Raw genomic sequence first — 19,308 nt, forward strand, 5'->3', positions numbered from 1 at the left:
AAAAGCGCAGGCTTGTGCTAGCTATGTGAGAAAAGACTTCTCAACTATCTGTCTCTGCTGAAACACAACAGAGTGATCGCCAAAGGATCAACCCCATACTTTGAAAGTAAAGATACCCAATTATAAGCATAAATGACTGGTGGGACCGTCACACGTTTTTCTGGGCATGCTTTGAATGTCATTCTTGCCTTTTCGTTCTGCTCTTATCATTCTCCTGGGCATTTCATGGAAGGCACTCTCTTTCTCTTCACTGCTTTGCTTCCAATGCTGCCTAAATATGTTCATTTCCACTATTTGTACTACTGCTTTCCATTTCTTCTCTTCTGCACAGATTTGGCCTTGGTTTCAATCCCCAGTTCCTTACCCTCTACAAGAAACTTTCTACTGCTTTTCATGTTGGTATCTAAACCAAATGCACCATTGAAACTGGTGCAAGATAGTCATTGAACTCGGGGTTGTAATCTTTAGAACCGAGAGCACCCACATCATAGGGCGTTGGTGGTATAGTGGTGAGCATAGCTGCTTCCCAAGCAGTTGACCCGGGTTCGATTCCCGGCCAATGCAGTGCAAATTTTTATATGTTCTCCAAGCAGGATTTGTTTTAATGCAACATGTCACAAAACGGAAATATCATGAACAGATTAATCAGACGTTAAATTAAAAAAAAAATGAAATACTTAGGCAGGCATCTCGATCGCCCCATCTGCTACATTCATTGTCCTATTAGATGCTATTTTCCAAAAAGCAGAGTCACCACTCACATGTGCTGGTAATAAATATGTTGCGGGCGGTAGACAATGAAAGGGCTGAACCCCGACCAGACATTCTAACTCTAGCATCTCTATATTAAAAAGCATTTCTAGGCAATATCTAGCATGTGAATAAAAGTAGGCAAGATCCACCGATGAATCTGGCAAAAGTCCCCAACGATTTTGTGCACACTTGTTCTCTCACCTGAATGCAGCGCCACCTTGTAGTCATCGGATGTAACTGCAGCTCACAAAATGTTATATCAGAGAGCAAGTTGAGAGGACTCCAAGAGGCAGATGTCCATGGAAAGAGCCTCTCACGACAGCAGGAAGGTTGGATATTTCAAGATGGCAACATTTCCTGTCCAATGTCCTCACGTCCCGAACGCTCCCAAACGCTCAAAAGCCTCACACCGGGCAAGCCCTCACCGGGTAGATCTCTGGCTCCCAGTTAAAATCAAATCCTGAGCATGCTAGCGCTAGGATCAAAGAGAGAGGAGAGGGTTAGAGAGCTGCTATCTTGGTAAAGGCCTGAAACTGCTAGTTCCCAAGAGGGTCTGCACTTTCAGTTATGACTGACTGTGAGACGAGAAGATGAAGATTTTCTGCACCCAGCATACATTGCAGCATGCTTAGGCAAATGAGGAGCGAGACCCACCAATCCCTCGCCACTTCACTGAAAGCTCCTGCTCTGCATAAAGAGAACACTTTTACAAGGGAGGAGAGTGGCGCAGCGGAAGCGTGCTGGGCCCAGAAGTCGAAGGATCGAAACCATCCTCTGCTATAATATTTCTTGTTTTTTCTTCTGAGAACCAATCTGTCATTTCCACGCTACCAGCAAGGAAAAGCGCAGGCTTGTGCTAGCTATGTGAGAAAAGACTTCTCAACTATCTGTCTCTGCTGAAATACAAGAGAGTGATCGCCAAAGGATCAACCCCATACTTTGAAAGTAAAGATACCCAATTATAAGCATAAATGACTGGTGGGACCGTCACACGTTTTTCTGGGCATGCTTTGAATGTCATTCTTGCCTTTTCGTTCTGCTCTTATCATTCTCCTGGGCATTTCATGGAAGGCACTCTCTTTCTCTTCGCTGCTTTGCTTCCAATGCTGCCTAAATATGTTCATTTCCACTATTTGTACTACTGCTTTCCATTTCTTCTCTTCTGCACAGATTTGGCCTTGGTTTCAATCCCCAGTTCCTTACCCTCTACAAGAAACTTTCTACTGCTTTTCATGTTGGTATCTAAACCAAATGCACCATTGAAACTGTTGCAAGATAGTCATTGAACTCGGGGTTGTAATCTTTAGAACCGAGAGCAACCACAACATAGGGCGTTGGTGGTATAGTGGTGAGCTATAGCTGCTTCCCAAGCAGTTGACCCGGGTTCGATTCCCGGCCAATGCAGTGCAAATTTTTATATGTTCTCCAAGCAGGATTTGTTTTAATGCAACATGTCACAAAACGGAAATATCATGAACAGATTAATCAGACGTTAAATTAAAAAAAAAATGAAATACTTAGGCAGGCATCTCGATCGCCCCATCTGCTACATTCATTGTCCTATTAGATGCTATTTTCCAAAAAGCAGAGTCACCACTCACATGTGCTGGTAATAAATATGTTGCGGGCGGTAGACAATGAAAGGGCTGAACCCTGACCAGACATTCTAACTCTAGCATCTCTATATTAAAAAGCCTTTCTAGGCAATATCTAGCATGTGAATAAAAGTAGGCAAGATCCACCGATGAATCTGGCAAAAGTCCCCAACGATTTTGTGCACACTTGTTCTCTCACCTGAATGCAGCGCCATCTTGTAGCCATCGGATGTAACTGCAGCTCACAAAATGTTATATCAGAGAGCAAGTTGAGAGGACTCCAAGAGGCAGATGTCCATGGGAAGAGCCTCTCACGACAGCAGGAAGGTTGGATATTTCAAGATGGCAACATTTCCTGTCCAACGTCCTCACGTCCCGAACGCTCCCAAATGCTCAAAAGCCTCACACCGGGCAAGCCCTCACCAGGTAGATCTCTGGCTCCCAGTTAAAATCAAATCCTGAGCATGCTAGCGCTAGGATCAAAGAGAGAGGAGAGGGTTAGAGAGCTGCTATCTTGGTAAAGGCCTGAAACTGCTAGTTCCCAAGAGGGTCTGCACTTTCAGTTATGACTGACTGTGCGACGAGAAGATGAAGATTTTCTGCACCCAGCATACATTGCAGCATGCTTAGGCAAATGAGGAGCGAGACCCACCAATCCCTCGCCACTTCGCTGAAAGCTCCTCCTCTGCATAAAGAGAACACTTTTACAAGGGAGCAGAGTGGCGCAGCGGAAGCGTGCTGGGCCCATAACCCAGAGGTCGATGGATCGAAACCATCCTCTGCTATAATATTTCTTGTTTTTTCTTCTGAGAACCAATCTGTCATTTCCACGCTACCAGCAAGGAAAAGCGCAGGCTTGTGCTAGCTATGTGAGAAAAGACTTCTCAACTATCTGTCTCTGCTGAAACACAACAGAGTGATCGCCAAAGGATCAACCCCATACTTTGAAAGTAAAGATACCCAATTATAAGCATAAATGACTGGTGGGACCGTCACACGTTTTTCTGGGCATGCTTTGAATGTCATTCTTGCCTTTTCGTTCTGCTCTTATCATTCTCCTGGGCATTTCATGGAAGGCACTCTCTTTCTCTTCGCTGCTTTGCTTCCAATGCTGCCTAAATATGTTCATTTCCACTATTTGTACTACTGCTTTCCATTTCTTCTCTTCTGCACAGATTTGGCCTTGGTTTCAATCCCCAGTTCCTTACCCTCTACAAGAAACTTTCTACTGCTTTTCATGTTGGTATCTAAACCAAATGCACCATTGAAACTGGTGCAAGATAGTCATTGAACTCGGGGTTGTAATCTTTAGAACCGAGAGCACCCACATCATAGGGCGTTGGTGGTATAGTGGTGAGCATAGCTGCTTCCCAAGCAGTTGACCCGGGTTCGATTCCCGGCCAATGCAGTGCAAATTTTTATATGTTCTCCAAGCAGGATTTGTTTTAATGCAACATGTCACAAAACGGAAATATCATGAACAGATTATTCAGACGTTAAATTAAAAAAAAAATGAAATACTTAGGCAGGCATCTCGATCGCCCCATCTGCTACATTCATTGTCCTATTAGATGCTATTTTCCAAAAAGCAGAGTCACCACTCACATGTGCTGGTAATAAATATGTTGCGGGCGGTAGACAATGAAAGGGCTGAACCCCGACCAGACATTCTAACTCTAGCATCTCTATATTAAAAAGCATTTCTAGGCAATATCTAGCATGTGAATAAAAGTAGGCAAGATCCACCGATGAATCTGGCAAAAGTCCCCAACGATTTTGTGCACACTTGTTCTCTCACCTGAATGCAGCGCCACCTTGTAGCCATCGGATGTAACTGCAGCTCACAAAATGTTATATCAGAGAGCAAGTTGAGAGGACTCCGAGAGGCAGATGTACATGGAAAGAGCCTCTCACGACAGCAGGAAGGTTGGATATTTCAAGATGGCAACATTTCCTGTCCAATGTCCTCACGTCCCGAACGCTCCCAAACGCTCAAAAGCCTCGCCCTCACCGGGTAGATCTCTGGCTCCCAGTTAAAATCAAATCCTGAGCATGCTAGCGCTAGGATCAAAGAGAGAGGAGAGGGTTAGAGAGCTGCTATCTTGGTAAAGGCCTGAAACTGCTAGTTCCCAAGAGGGTCTGCACTTTCAGTTATGACTGACTGTGAGACGAGAAGATGAAGATTTTCTGCACCCAGCATACATTGCAGCATGCTTAGGCAAATGAGGAGCGAGACCCACCAATCCCTCGCCACTTCGCTGAAAGCTCCTCCTCTGCATAAAGAGAACACTTTTACAAGGGAGCAGAGTGGCGCAGCGGAAGCGTGCTGGGCCCATAACCCAGAGGTCGATGGATCGAAACCATCCTCTGCTATAATATTTCTTGTTTTTTCTTCTGAGAACCAATCTGTCATTTCCACGCTACCAGCAAGGAAAAGCGCAGGCTTGTGCTAGCTATGTGAGAAAAGACTTCTCAACTATCTGTCTCTGCTGAAATACAAGAGAGTGATCGCCAAAGGATCAACCCCATACTTTGAAAGTAAAGATACCCAATTATAAGCATAAATGACTGGTGGGACCGTCACACGTTTTTCTGGGCATGCTTTGAATGTCATTCTTGCCTTTTCGTTCTGCTCTTATCATTCTCCTGGGCATTTCATGGAAGGCACTCTCTTTCTCTTCGCTGCTTTGCTTCCAATGCTGCATAAATATGTTCATTTCCACTTTTTGTACTACTGCTTTCCATTTCTTCTCTTCTGCACAGATTTGGCCTTGGTTTCAATCCCCAGTTCCTTACCCTCTACAAGAAACTTTCTACTGCTTTTCATGTTGGTATCTAAACCAAATGCACCATTGAAACTGTTGCAAGATAGTCATTGATCTCGGGGTTGTAATCTTTAGAACCGAGAGCAACCACAACATAGGGCGTTGGTGGTATAGTGGTGAGCATAGCTGCTTCCCAAGCAGTTGACCCGGGTTCGATTCCCGGCCAATGCAGTGCAAATTTTTATATGTTCTCCAAGCAGGATTTGTTTTAATGCAACATGTCACAAAACGGAAATATCATGAACAGATTAATCAGACGTTAAATTAAAAAAAAAATGAAATACTTAGGCAGGCATCTCGATCGCCCCATCTGCTACATTCATTGTCCTATTAGATGCTATTTTCCAAAAAGCAGAGTCACCACTCACATGTGCTGGTAATAAATATGTTGCGGGCGGTAGACAATGAAAGGGCTGAACCCTGACCAGACATTCTAACTCTAGCATCTCTATATTAAAAAGCCTTTCTAGGCAATATCTAGCATGTGAATAAAAGTAGGCAAGATCCACCGATGAATCTGGCAAAAGTCCCCAACGATTTTGTGCACACTTGTTCTCTCACCTGAATGCAGCGCCATCTTGTAGCCATCGGATGTAACTGCAGCTCACAAAATGTTATATCAGAGAGCAAGTTTAGAGGACTCCAAGAGGCAGATGTCCATGGAAAGAGCCTCTCACGACAGCAGGAAGGTTGGATATTTCAAGATGGCAACATTTCCTGTCCAACGTCCTCACGTCCCGAACGCTCCCAAACGCTCAAAAGCCTCACACCGGGCAAGCCCTCACCGGGTAGATCTCTGGCTCCCAGTTAAAATCAAATCCTGAGCATGCTAGCGCTAGGATCAAAGAGAGAGGAGAGGGTTAGAGAGCTGCTATCTTGGTAAAGGCCTGAAACTGCTAGTTCCCAAGAGGGTCTGCACTTTCAGTTATGACTGACTGTGAGACGAGAAGATGAAGATTTTCTGCACCCAGCATACATTGCAGCATGCTTAGGCAAATGAGGAGCGAGACCCACCAATCCCTCACCACTTCGCTGAAAGCTCCTCCTCTGCATAAAGAGAACACTTTTACAAGGGAACAGAGTGGCGCAGCGGAAGCGTGCTGGGCCCATAACCCAGAGGTCGATGGATCGAAACCATCCTCTGCTATAATATTTCTTGTTTTTTCTTCTGAGAACCAATCTGTCATTTCCACGCTACCAGCAAGGAAAAGCGCAGGCTTGTGCTAGCTATGTGAGAAAAGACTTCTCAACTATCTGTCTCTGCTGAAACACAACAGAGTGATCGCCAAAGGATCAACCCCATACTTTGAAAGTAAAGATACCCAATTATAAGCATAAATGACTGGTGGGACCGTCACACGTTTTTCTGGGCATGCTTTGAATGTCATTCTTGCCTTTTCGTTCTGCTCTTATCATTCTCCTGGGCATTTCATGGAAGGCACTCTCTTTCTCTTCGCTGCTTTGCTTCCAATGCTGCCTAAATATGTTCATTTCCACTATTTGTACTACTGCTTTCCATTTCTTCTCTTCTGCACAGATTTGGCCTTGGTTTCAATCCCCAGTTCCTTACCCTCTACAAGAAACTTTCTACTGCTTTTCATGTTGGTATCTAAACCAAATGCACCATTGAAACTGGTGCAAGATAGTCATTGAACTCGGGGTTGTAATCTTTAGAACCGAGAGCACCCACATCATAGGGCGTTGGTGGTATAGTGGTGAGCATAGCTGCTTCCCAAGCAGTTGACCCGGGTTCGATTCCCGGCCAATGCAGTGCAAATTTTTATATGTTCTCCAAGCAGGATTTGTTTTAATGCAACATGTCACAAAACGGAAATATCATGAACAGATTAATCAGACGTTAAATTAAAAAAAAAATGAAATACTTAGGCAGGCATCTCGATCGCCCCATCTGCTACATTCATTGTCCTATTAGATGCTATTTTCCAAAAAGCAGAGTCACCACTCACATGTGCTGGTAATAAATATGTTGCGGGCGGTAGACAATGAAAGGGCTGAACCCCGACCAGACATTCTAACTCTAGCATCTCTATATTAAAAAGCATTTCTAGGCAATATCTAGCATGTGAATAAAAGTAGGCAAGATCCACCGATGAATCTGGCAAAAGTCCCCAACGATTTTGTGCACACTTGTTCTCTCACCTGAATGCAGCGCCACCTTGTAGCCATCGGATGTAACTGCAGCTCACAAAATGTTATATCAGAGAGCAAGTTGAGAGGACTCCGAGAGGCAGATGTCCATGGAAAGAGCCTCTCACGACAGCAGGAAGGTTGGATATTTCAAGATGGCAACATTTCCTGTCCAATGTCCTCACGTCCCGAACGCTCCCAAACGCTCAAAAGCCTCGCCCTCACCGGGTAGATCTCTGGCTCCCAGTTAAAATCAAATCCTGAGCATGCTAGCGCTAGGATCAAAGAGAGAGGAGAGGGTTAGAGAGCTGCTATCTTGGTAAAGGCCTGAAACTGCTAGTTCCCAAGAGGGTCTGCACTTTCAGTTATGACTGACTGTGAGACGAGAAGATGAAGATTTTCTGCACCCAGCATACATTGCAGCATGCTTAGGCAAATGAGGAGCGAGACCCACCAATCCCTCGCCACTTCGCTGAAAGCTCCTCCTCTGCATAAAGAGAACACTTTTACAAGGGAGCAGAGTGGCGCAGCGGAAGCGTGCTGGGCCCATAACCCAGAGGTCGATGGATCGAAACCATCCTCTGCTATAATATTTCTTGTTTTTTCTTCTGAGAACCAATCTGTCATTTCCACGCTACCAGCAAGAAAAAGCGCAGGCTTGTGCTAGCTATGTGAGAAAAGACTTCTCAACTATCTGTCTCTGCTGAAATACAAGAGAGTGATCGCCAAAGGATCAACCCCATACTTTGAAAGTAAAGATACCCAATTATAAGCATAAATGACTGGTGGGACCGTCACACGTTTTTCTGGGCATGCTTTGAATGTCATTCTTGCCTTTTCGTTCTGCTCTTATCATTCTCCTGGGCATTTCATGGAAGGCACTCTCTTTCTCTTCGCTGCTTTGCTTCCAATGCTGCCTAAATATGTTCATTTCCACTATTTGTACTACTGCTTTCCATTTCTTCTCTTCTGCACAGATTTGGCCTTGGTTTCAATCCCCAGTTCCTTACCCTCTACAAGAAACTTTCTACTGCTTTTCATGTTGGTATCTAAACCAAATGCACCATTGAAACTGTTGCAAGATAGTCATTGAACTCGGGGTTGTAATCTTTAGAACCGAGAACAACCACAACATAGGGCTTTGGTGGTATAGTGGTGAGCATAGCTGCTTCCCAAGCAGTTGACCCGGGTTCGATTCCCGGCCAATGCAGAGCAAATTTTTATATGTTCTCCAAGCAGGATTTGTTTTAATGCAACATGTCACAAAACGGAAATATCATGAACAGATTAATCAGACGTTAAATTAAAAAAAAAATGAAATACTTAGGCAGGCATCTCGATCGCCCCATCTGCTACATTCATTGTCCTATTAGATGCTATTTTCCAAAAAGCAGAGTCACCACTCACATGTGCTGGTAATAAATATGTTGCGGGCGGTAGACAATGAAAGGGCTGAACCCTGACCAGACATTCTAACTCTAGCATCTCTATATAAGCCTTTCTAGGCAATATCTAGCATGTGAATAAAAGTAGGCAAGATCCACCGATGAATCTGGCAAAAGTCCCCAACGATTTTGTGCACACTTGTTCTCTCACCTGAATGCAGCGCCATCTTGTAGCCATCGGATGTAACTGCAGCTCACAAAATGTTATATCAGAGAGCAAGTTGAGAGGACTCCAAGAGGCAGATGTCCATGGAAAGAGCCTCTCACGACAGCAGGAAGGTTGGATATTTCAAGATGGCAACATTTCCTGTCCAACGTCCTCACGTCCCGAACGCTCCCAAACGCTCAAAAGCCTCACACCGGGCAAGCCCTCACCGGGTAGATCTCTGGCTCCCAGTTAAAATCAAATCCTGAGCATGCTAGCGCTAGGATCAAAGAGAGAGGAGAGGGTTAGAGAGCTGCTATCTTGGTAAAGGCCTGAAACTGCTAGTTCCCAAGAGGGTCTGCACTTTCAGTTATGACTGACTGTGAGACGAGAAGATGAAGATTTTCTGCACCCAGCATACATTGCAGCATGCTTAGGCAAATGAGGAGCGAGACCCACCAATCCCTCGCCACTTCGCTGAAAGCTCCTCCTCTGCATAAAGAGAACACTTTTACAAGGGAGCGGAGTGGCGCAGCGGAAGCGTGCTGGGCCCATAACCCAGAGGTCGATGGATCGAAACCATCCTCTGCTATAATATTTCTTGTTTTTTCTTCTGAGAACCAATCTGTCATTTCCACGCTACCAGCAAGGAAAAGCGCAGGCTTGTGCTAGCTATGTGAGAAAAGACTTCTCAACTATCTGTCTCTGCTGAAACACAACAGAGTGATCGCCAAAGGATCAACCCCATACTTTGAAACTAAAGATACCCAATTATAAGCATAAATGACTGGTGGGACCGTCACACGTTTTTCTGGGCATGCTTTGAATGTCATTCTTGCCTTTTCGTTCTGCTCTTATCATTCTCCTGGGCATTTCATGGAAGGCACTCTCTTTCTCTTCGCTGCTTTGCTTCCAATGCTGCCTAAATATGTTCATTTCCACTATTTGTACTACTGCTTTCCATTTCTTCTCTTCTGCACAGATTTGGCCTTGGTTTCAATCCCCAGTTCCTTACCCTCTACAAGAAACTTTCTACTGCTTTTTATGTTGGTATCTAAACCAAATGCACCATTGAAACTGGTGCAAGATAGTCATTGAACTCGGGGTTGTAATCTTTAGAACCGAGAGCACCCACATCATAGGGCGTTGGTGGTATAGTGGTGAGCATAGCTGCTTCCCAAGCAGTTGACCCGGGTTCGATTCCCGGCCAATGCAGTGCAAATTTTTATATGTTCTCCAAGCAGGATTTGTTTTAATGCAACATGTCACAAAACGGAAATATAATGAACAGTTTAATCAGACGTTAAATTAAAAAAAAAATGAAATACTTAGGCAGGCATCTCGATCGCCCCATCTGCTACATTCATTGTCCTATTAGATGCTATTTTCCAAAAAGCAGAGTCACCACTCACATGTGCTGGTAATAAATATGTTGCGGGCGGTAGACAATGAAAGGGCTGAACCCCGACCAGACATTCTAACTCTAGCATCTCTATATTAAAAAGCATTTCTAGGCAATATCTAGCATGTGAATAAAAGTAGGCAAGATCCACCGATGAATCTGGCAAAAGTCCCCAACGATTTTGTGCACACTTGTTCTCTCACCTGAATGCAGCGCCACCTTGTAGCCATCGGATGTAACTGCAGCTCACAAAATGTTATATCAGAGAGCAAGTTGAGAGGACTCCAAGAGGCAGATGTCCATGGAAAGAGCCTCTCACGACAGCAGGAAGGTTGGATATTTCAAGATGGCAACATTTCCTGTCCAATGTCCTCACGTCCCGAACGCTCCCAAACGCTCAAAAGCCTCGCCCTCACCGGGTAGATCTCTGGCTCCCAGTTAAAATCAAATCCTGAGCATGCTAGCGCTAGGATCAAAGAGAGAGGAGAGGGTTAGAGAGCTGCTATCTTGGTAAAGGCCTGAAACTGCTAGTTCCCAAGAGGGTCTGCACTTTCAGTTATGACTGACTGTTATGTTATGTTATGTTAAATTGGATTTGTTGAGCGCTTAATACCGAAAAGGTCTCTAAGCGCTGTAGAGGAAGAGTAGCATAGAAACCCAGCAGTTCACTTGATCGCTAAATTAAGCCCCAGGCTTCCACAAAGAGAATGGTTTTCAGTTGTTTCCTAAAAGGGAGAAGGCTGTCTTCAGCTCGAAGTTGACTGGGAAGCTTGTTCCAGAGAGTGGGAATTACGGAGGAGAATGCTCTCCCTCCTTTGGAGACATAGTTGAAGCTGGGACAGTATAGCAGACTCCCTGTGGAGGACCTGAGTACACGTCCAGGTACGTATTTTGTGAGGCGCTGTTTGATATAGGAGGGAGCTTGGCCATAGATGGCTTTATGGGCGATGCACAGGCCCTTGAATTTAGCCCTTTGTTTCACCGGAAGCCAGTGAAGGCGTTGGAGAAGAGTCGAGGCTGGAGTGTGTCTCGGTAATTTGAAAATGAGCCTGGCGGCATCATTCATTGCTATCTGCAGTCTTCTAACCAAGAAGTCAGGAAGGCCAATGTACAGGGAGTTGGCGTAATCGAGCCGGGCCAAGATAATGGCTGAAACAATGGTTCTCATAGTAGAAAATGAGAGAATGGGGGACAGTCTCCTTAGCAGTCGGAGAAGTCCTACACAGGTGCCAAAGACCGTGGAAAATTGGTTGGCCAGGGTGAGCTTGTCATCTATTTTGATGCCCAGGCTTTTGACTACCGGGATCGGGACAGGGGCCTCACCCAGCTCCTGGGGCCAGTACCGGGAGTTCCACGGATTGTGGTCATCTGATAATGCCAGGACTTCGGTTTTGTCAGGGTTGATTTTCAATGAATTTGCCATCATCCAGTTAACCGTAAAGCTTAGAATCTCTTTTGCTCTGGCTTGTGCATGGGGGGAGTTCTCGATGTGGAGAATGAGCTGTGTGTCATCTGCATAGTTAAAAATCTGGCAGTCCATGTCCGATAAGGCCTTGATTAAAGGACTGAGGTATATGTTGAACAGAAGAGGTGAGAGTGCGGACCCTTGCGGGACTCCACAGGTAATAGGGCCTTTCTCTGAGACCCACTCGCCCATCTGGATTCTTTGGGTGCGATCTGTCAGAAAGGAGGCGACCCATTGTAGGGCAGGTCCCACCACTCCCAGAGAGCGTAATCTTTCCAGCAGAGTGACATGGTTGACCGTGTCGAAAGCCGCCGACAGGTCAAGAAGGATCAACACGCAAGGCTTCTTCTTGTCAGCATTTAATCTAATATTGTCAAGAACCGATAGCATTACCAGTTCAGTGCTATGGTGTGCCCGAAAGCCTGCTTGCCTATCCCCCAGGAGATGGTGATCTTCAAAGAATCTAGAAAGATTCTGCAGCACGTGCTGTTCGAGTATTTTAGCGAGGAAGGGGAGTTGGGAAATGGGGCGGTAGTTCTTCATATTGGATATCTCAGCGCCGGGTTTTTTTAGGAGGGGGGTGATTCTAGCTTCCTTGAAGCTGTTAGGAACCATCCCTAAGCGTAGGGAGGCATTGAGAAGGGCCAGGATGTCATGCTCGATTTCTGGGAATGCAAGATTAAAAATCCTAGGCGGGCAGGGGTCGGCTGGAGAGCCAGATTTAGTCTTTTTGGCCAGGTCTTGGAGGGCCTCTATTCCCAAAAGTGGGAAGGAGGAAAGGGACTCGGCCATCCTGACCTGTGAGTCGACCACTACCTTGGGTAAAGGTGTACAGGGAGAAGTGCCGATCTCCATCAGGATGTCCTGAATTTTCTTTGAAAAGTATGTGAGGAAGTTATTACATTGTTCCTTGCTGGGTGGGGTGGTCTGTGATTGTTTTTGACTTAGTTCCTTCAGGATTCTAAACGTTTCTTTTTGTTTATTTGGGGCAGACAGGATTCTGTTTTCATAGAAAATTGCCTTGTTACGCAGCAGTGCTTTTTTATATGAGGCTAGTTCTCTTCTGTAGTCTGCCAGTGCCTGAGGGTTATAGTGTTTCCGCCATAATCGTTCATGCTGGCGGAGAACTCGTTTGGAAGTCCTAAGTTCTTCCGAGAACCACGGGGACCCATTGCCTTTAATACAGATTTTAACTTTCTTTTCCGGGGCCACTGTGTTAATTGCTGCAGAAAGTCGATCGGAGAAGGCAGCGACCCCCCCTTCTAGATCAACCTCAGATTCTGAATCCGCTGACGCCCATTTAATAGGAGGGAGATCGCGGAGGACGTTTAGCAGCGTCTGGCCTTCTATTTTGGACCAGGTACGCACAAGCTTCCAAGTCGCAGTGGGTGGCCTTGTGTGTTCAGTAAGGGGAAGTATCAAATGAATACAGGAGTGGTCAGACCAAGGGCATGGAACGACTTCTTTGAGTAATAAGGAAGGGATGGTGGACCAGACCAGGTCCAGGATGTGTCCCTGCACATGAGTAGGAGTGGTAATTAATTGGGAGAAACCGAGCTCGGTTAGAGTCTCTTCTAATTGACGAGCCTGAGCCTCCCTGGGTTGTTGATCCCAGTGGAAATTAAAATCTCCCATTACCAGGAGGTGTTGGAAGCGTGAACGGAGGTTGGTGATATATTCGATTAAAAGGTTAGTAGAGTTGGGGGGGCATTTCGGGGGGCGGTATAGCATAGAGATCGTGATGCTCGAGGAGTGATGACAGACCTTAATGGTCAGCATGTCAGCCCCTGCCAGAGTTTCACCAGACACTTTCTCTATCCTTAAGTGTTTTTTGAAAAGGAACGCTACCCCTCCACCTCTTTTACCGGTGGGGCGATTGTGCCAGACTATGTCATAACCGTCTGGGAGCGCCGCCAGTATAGTGGGTCCCGAATCTTCATCCAACCAAGTTTCCGACAAGGCCAGGATGTCTGGGGCCTCGTTTTGTAGAAACGTGAGAATTTCTATGGCATGTTTTTGGAGGGAGCGTGTATTCAGGACCATTACTTTCAGTGCTTGAGGCGTCGAAGTGGGGGGGGTCTGGGCCTGGGTGGGACTGGGGCGTGTGGGCCTATCCTCTGCTGGTATGAGGAGGCCTTCTCTCCTAAGAACACCGGTAGTCTCCCTATTCAAGGGGTAGTGGTCTCGGTTAAGGGTTCTTAATTCTACACTAGTGTAGAGTCGAGTTCGGGCAGAGATTTTGGCCCCTGGGCCCGGCAGGGCGCGGACGGGCGCAGACGGGCTTGCCTTTAGCGCGCCTTCGGCGCGCCAGCGGCGCGCCCGCTGCGCGCGTCCGCTGCGCGTCCGCTCCAGTGTAAAGAATATATACCCCCGTGACCCCAGGCTCCTCCCCGCCAATCGGCCCTGCTGTGCAGCAGCTGACACCCTCACAGTCTCTAGACCTTCGTGAGCGCGTGTGAGACGAGAAGATGAAGATTTTCTGCACCCAGCATACATTGCAGCATGCTTAGGCAAATGAGGAGCGAGACCCACCAATCCCTCGCCACTTCGCTGAAAGCTCCTCCTCTGCATAAAGAGAACACTTTTACAAGGGAGCAGAGTGGCGCAGCGGAAGCGTGCTGGGCCCATAACCCAGAGGTCGATGGATCGAAACCATCCTCTGCTATAATATTTCTTGTTTTTTCTTCTGAGAACCAATCTGTCATTTCCACGCTACCAGCAAGGAAAAGCGCAGGCTTGTGCTAGCTATGTGAGAAAAGACTTCTCAACTATCTGTCTCTGCTGAAACACAACAGAGTGATCGCCAAAGGATCAACCCCATACTTTGAAAGTAAAGATACCCAATTATAAGCATAAATGACTGGTGGGACCGTCACACGTTTTTCTGGGCATGCTTTGAATGTCATTCTTGCCTTTTCGTTCTGCTCTTATCATTCTCCTGGGCATTTCATGGAAGGCACTCTCTTTCTCTTCGCTGCTTTGCTTCCAATGCTGCCTAAATATGTTCATTTCCACTATTTGTACTACTGCTTTCCATTTCTTCTCTTCTGCACAGATTTGGCCTTGGTTTCAATCCCCAGTTCCTTACCCTCTACAAGAAACTTTCTACTGCTTTTCATGTTGGTATCTAAACCAAATGCACCATTGAAACTGGTGCAAGATAGTCATTGAACTCGGGGTTGTAATCTTTAGAACCGAGAGCACCCACATCATAGGGCGTTGGTGGTATAGTGGTGAGCATAGCTGCTTCCCAAGCAGTTGACCCGGGTTCGATTCCCGGCCAATGCAGTGCAAATTTTTATATGTTCTCCAAGCAGGATTTGTTTTAATGCAACATGTCACAAAACGGAAATATCATGAACAGATTAATCAGACGTTAAATTAAAAAAAAAATGAAATACTTAGGCAGGCATCTCGATCGCCCCATCTGCTACATTCATTGTCCTATTAGATGCTATTTTCCAAAAAGCAGAGTCACCACTCACATGTGCTGGTAATAAATATGTTGCGGGCGGTAGACAATGAAAGGGCTGAACCCCGACCAGACATTCTAACTCTAGCATCTCTATATTAAAAAGCATTTCTAGGCAATATCTAGCATGTGAATAAAAGTAGGCAAGATCCACCGATGAATCTGGCAAAAGTCCCCAACGATTTTGTGCACACTTGTTCTCTCACCTGAATGCAGCGCCACCTTGTAGCCATCGGATGTAACTGCAGCTCACAAAATGTTATATCAGAGAGCAAGTTGAGAGGACTCCAAGAGGCAGATGTCCATGGAAAGAGCCTCTCACGACAGCAGGAAGGTTGGATATTTCAAGATGGCAACATTTCCTGTCCAATGTCCTCACGTCCCGAACGCTCCCAAACGCTCAAAAGCCTCGCCCTCACCGGGTAGATCTCTGGCTCCCAGTTAAAATCAAATCCTGAGCATGCTAGCGCTCGGATCAAAGAGAGAGGAGAGGGTTAGAGAGCTGCTATCTTGGTAAAGGCCTGAAACTGCTAGTTCCCAAGAGGGTCTGCACTTTCAGTTATGACTGACTGTGAGACGAGAAGATGAAGATTTTCTGCACCCAGCATACATTGCAGCATGCTTAGGCAAATGAGGAGCGAGACCCACCAATCCCTCGCCACTTCGCTGAAAGCTCCTCCTCTGCATAAAGAGAACACTTTTACAAGGGAGCAGAGTGGCGCAGCGGAAGCGTGCTGGGCCCATAACCCAGAGGTCGATGGATCGAAACCATCCTCTGCTATAATATTTCTTGTTTTTTCTTCTGAGAACCAATCTGTCATTTCCACGCTACCAGCAAGGAAAAGCGCAGGCTTGTGCTAGCTATGTGAGAAAAGACTTCTCAACTATCTGTCTCTGCTGAAATACAAGAGAGTGATCGCCAAAGGATCAACCCCATACTTTGAAAGTAAAGATACCCAATTATAAGCATAAATGACTGGTGGGACCGTCACACGTTTTTCTGGGCATGCTTTGAATGTCATTCTTGCCTTTTCGTTCTGCTCTTATCATTCTCCTGGGCATTTCATGGAAGGCACTCTCTTTCTCTTCGCTGCTTTGCTTCCAATGCTGCCTAAATATGTTCATTTCCACTATTTGTACTACTGCTTTCCATTTCTTCTCTTCTGCACAGATTTGGCCTTGGTTTCAATCCCCAGTTCCTTACCCTCTACAAGAAACTTTCTACTGCTTTTCATGTTGGTATCTAAACCAAATGCACCATTGAAACTGTTGCAAGATAGTCATTGAACTCGGGGTTGTAATCTTTAGAACCGAGAGCAACCACAACATAGGGCGTTGGTGGTATAGTGGTGAGCATAGCTGCTTCCCAAGCAGTTGACCCGGGTTCGATTCCCGGCCAATGCAGTGTAAATTTTTATATGTTCTCCAAGCAGGATTTGTTTTAATGCAACATGTCACAAAACGGAAATATCATGAACAGATTAATCAGACGTTAAATAAAAAAAAAACATGAAATACTTAGGCAGGCATCTCGATCGCCCCATCTGCTACATTCATTGTCCTATTAGATGCTATTTTCCAAAAAGCAGAGTCACCACTCACATGTGCTGGTAATAAATATGTTGCGGGCGGTAGACAATGAAAGGGCTGAACCCTGACCAGACATTCTAACTCTAGCATCTCTATATTAAAAAGCCTTTCTAGGCAATATCTAGCATGTGAATAAAAGTAGGCAAGATCCACCGATGAATCTGGCAAAAGTCCCCAACGATTTTGTGCACACTTGTTCTCTCACCTGAATGCAGCGCCATCTTGTAGCCATCGGATGTAACTGCAGCTCACAAAATGTTATATCAGAGAGCAAGTTGAGAGGACTCCAAGAGGCAGATGTCCATGGAAAGAGCCTCTCACGACAGCAGGAAGGTTGGATATTTCAAGATGGCAACATTTCCTGTCCAACGTCCTCACGTCCCGAACGCTCCCAAACGCTCAAAAGCCTCGCCCTCACCGGGTAGATCTCTGGCTCCCAGTTAAAATCAAATCCTGAGCATGCTAGCGCAAGGATCAAAGAGAGAGGAGAGGGTTAGAGAGCTGCTATCTTGGTAAAGGCCTGAAACTGCTAGTTCCCAAGAGGGTCTGCACTTTCAGTTATGACTGACTGTGAGACGAGAAGATGAAGATTTTCTGCACCCAGCATACATTGCAGCATGCTTAGGCAAATGAGGAGCGAGACCCACCAATCCCTCGCCACTTCGCTGAAAGCTCCTCCTCTGCATAAAGAGAACACTTTTACAAGGGAGCAGAGTGGCGCAGCGGAAGCGTGCTGGGCCCATAACCCAGAGGTCGATGGATCGAAACCATCCTCTGCTATAATATTTCTTGTTTTTTCTTCTGAGAACCAATCTGTCATTTCCACGCTACCAGCAAGGAAAAGCGCAGGCTTGTGCTAGCTATGTGAGAAAAGACTTCTCAACTATCTGTCTCTGCTGAAACACAACAGAGTGATCGCCAAAGGATCAACCCCATACTTTGAAAGTAAAGATACCCAATTATAAGCATAAATGACTGGTGGGACCGTCACACGTTTTTCTGGGCATGCTTTGAATGTCATTCTTGCCTTTTCGTTCTGCTCTTATCATTCTCCTGGGCATTTCATGGAAGGCACTCTCTTTCTCTTCGCTGCTTTGCTTCCAATGCTGCCTAAATATGTTCATTTCCACTATTTGTACTACTGCTTTCCATTTCTTCTCTTCTGCACAGATTTGGCCTTGGTTTCAATCCCCAGTTCCTTACCCTCTACAAGAAACTTTCTACTGCTTTTCATGTTGGTATCTAAACCAAATGCACCATTGAAACTGGTGCAAGATAGTCATTGAACTCGGGGTTGTAATCTTTAGAACCGAGAGCACCCACATCATAGGGCGTTGGTGGTATAGTGGTGAGCATAGCTGCTTCCCAAGCAGTTGACCCGGGTTCGATTCCCGGCCAATGCAGTGCAAATTTTTATATGTTCTCCAAGCAGGATTTGTTTTAATGCAACATGTCACAAAACGGAAATATCATGAACAGATTAATCAGACGTTAAATTAAAAAAAAAATGAAATACTTAGGCAGGCATCTCGATCGCCCCATCTGCTACATTCATTGTCCTATTAGATGCTATTTTCCAAAAAGCAGAGTCACCACTCACATGTGCTGGTAATAAATATGTTGCGGGCGGTAGACAATGAAAGGGCTGAACCCCGACCAGACATTCTAACTCTAGCATCTCTATATTAAAAAGCATTTCTAGGCAATATCTAGCATGTGAATAAAAGTAGGCAAGATCCACCGATGAATCTGGCAAAAGTCCCCAACGATTTTGTGCACACTTGTTCTCTCACCTGAATGCAGCGCCACCTTGTAGCCATCGGATGTAACTGCAGCTCACAAAATGTTATATCAGAGAGCAAGTTGAGAGGACTCCAAGAGGCAGATGTCCATGGAAAGAGCCTCTCACGACAGCAGGAAGGTTGGATATTTCAAGATGGCAACATTTCCTGTCCAATGTCCTCACGTCCCAAACGCTCCCAAACGCTCAAAAGCCTCGCCCTCACCGGGTAGATCTCTGGCTCCCAGTTAAAATCAAATCCTGAGCATGCTAGCGCTAGGATCAAAGAGAGAGGAGAGGGTTAGAGAGCTGCTATCTTGGTAAAGGCCTGAAACTGCTAGTTCCCAAGAGGGTCTGCACTTTCAGTTATGACTGACTGTGAGACGAGAAGATGAAGATTTTCTGCACCCAGCATACATTGCAGCATGCTTAGGCAAATGAGGAGCGAGACCCACCAATCCCTCGCCACTTCGCTGAAAGCTCCTCCTCTGCATAAAGAGAACACTTTTACAAGGGAGCAGAGTGGCGCAGCGGAAGCGTGCTGGGCCCATAACCCAGAGGTCGATGGATCGAAACCATCCTCTGCTATAATATTTCTTGTTTTTTCTTCTGAGAACCAATCTGTCATTTCCACGCTACCAGCAAGGAAAAGCGCAGGCTTGTGCTAGCTATGTGAGAAAAGACTTCT

At 45.8% G+C, this 19,308-nt stretch overlaps 10 non-coding genes across 10 annotated transcripts; all 10 read left to right on the top strand.

The window, feature by feature from the left end:
* The first annotated feature begins 492 nt into the window (after positions 1-492).
* On the top strand, positions 493-564 carry TRNAG-CCC (transfer RNA glycine (anticodon CCC)). Its single transcript has one exon. It is a non-coding gene; the product is annotated as a tRNA-Gly (tRNA).
* Positions 565-2,084: 1,520 nt separating this feature from the next.
* Positions 2,085-2,157, top strand: TRNAG-CCC (transfer RNA glycine (anticodon CCC)). Its single transcript has one exon. It is a non-coding gene; the product is annotated as a tRNA-Gly (tRNA).
* Positions 2,158-3,684: 1,527 nt separating this feature from the next.
* On the top strand, positions 3,685-3,756 carry TRNAG-CCC (transfer RNA glycine (anticodon CCC)). The gene has a single exon. It is a non-coding gene; the product is annotated as a tRNA-Gly (tRNA).
* Positions 3,757-5,272: 1,516 nt separating this feature from the next.
* On the top strand, positions 5,273-5,344 carry TRNAG-CCC (transfer RNA glycine (anticodon CCC)). Its single transcript has one exon. It is a non-coding gene; the product is annotated as a tRNA-Gly (tRNA).
* A 1,527-nt stretch (positions 5,345-6,871) lies between these two features.
* Positions 6,872-6,943, top strand: TRNAG-CCC (transfer RNA glycine (anticodon CCC)). The gene has a single exon. It is a non-coding gene; the product is annotated as a tRNA-Gly (tRNA).
* Positions 6,944-8,459: 1,516 nt separating this feature from the next.
* On the top strand, positions 8,460-8,531 carry TRNAG-CCC (transfer RNA glycine (anticodon CCC)). The gene has a single exon. It is a non-coding gene; the product is annotated as a tRNA-Gly (tRNA).
* Positions 8,532-10,054: 1,523 nt separating this feature from the next.
* Positions 10,055-10,126, top strand: TRNAG-CCC (transfer RNA glycine (anticodon CCC)). Its single transcript has one exon. It is a non-coding gene; the product is annotated as a tRNA-Gly (tRNA).
* Positions 10,127-14,994: 4,868 nt separating this feature from the next.
* Positions 14,995-15,066, top strand: TRNAG-CCC (transfer RNA glycine (anticodon CCC)). The gene has a single exon. It is a non-coding gene; the product is annotated as a tRNA-Gly (tRNA).
* A 1,516-nt stretch (positions 15,067-16,582) lies between these two features.
* TRNAG-CCC (transfer RNA glycine (anticodon CCC)) lies at positions 16,583-16,654 on the top strand. Its single transcript has one exon. It is a non-coding gene; the product is annotated as a tRNA-Gly (tRNA).
* A 1,517-nt stretch (positions 16,655-18,171) lies between these two features.
* Positions 18,172-18,243, top strand: TRNAG-CCC (transfer RNA glycine (anticodon CCC)). Its single transcript has one exon. It is a non-coding gene; the product is annotated as a tRNA-Gly (tRNA).
* The last annotated feature ends 1,065 nt before the right edge of the window (positions 18,244-19,308 follow it).

Source organism: Triturus cristatus, chromosome 11, assembly GCF_964204655.1.
Source record: "Triturus cristatus chromosome 11, aTriCri1.1, whole genome shotgun sequence".
Classification (NCBI taxonomy): domain Eukaryota; kingdom Metazoa; phylum Chordata; class Amphibia; order Caudata; family Salamandridae; genus Triturus; species Triturus cristatus.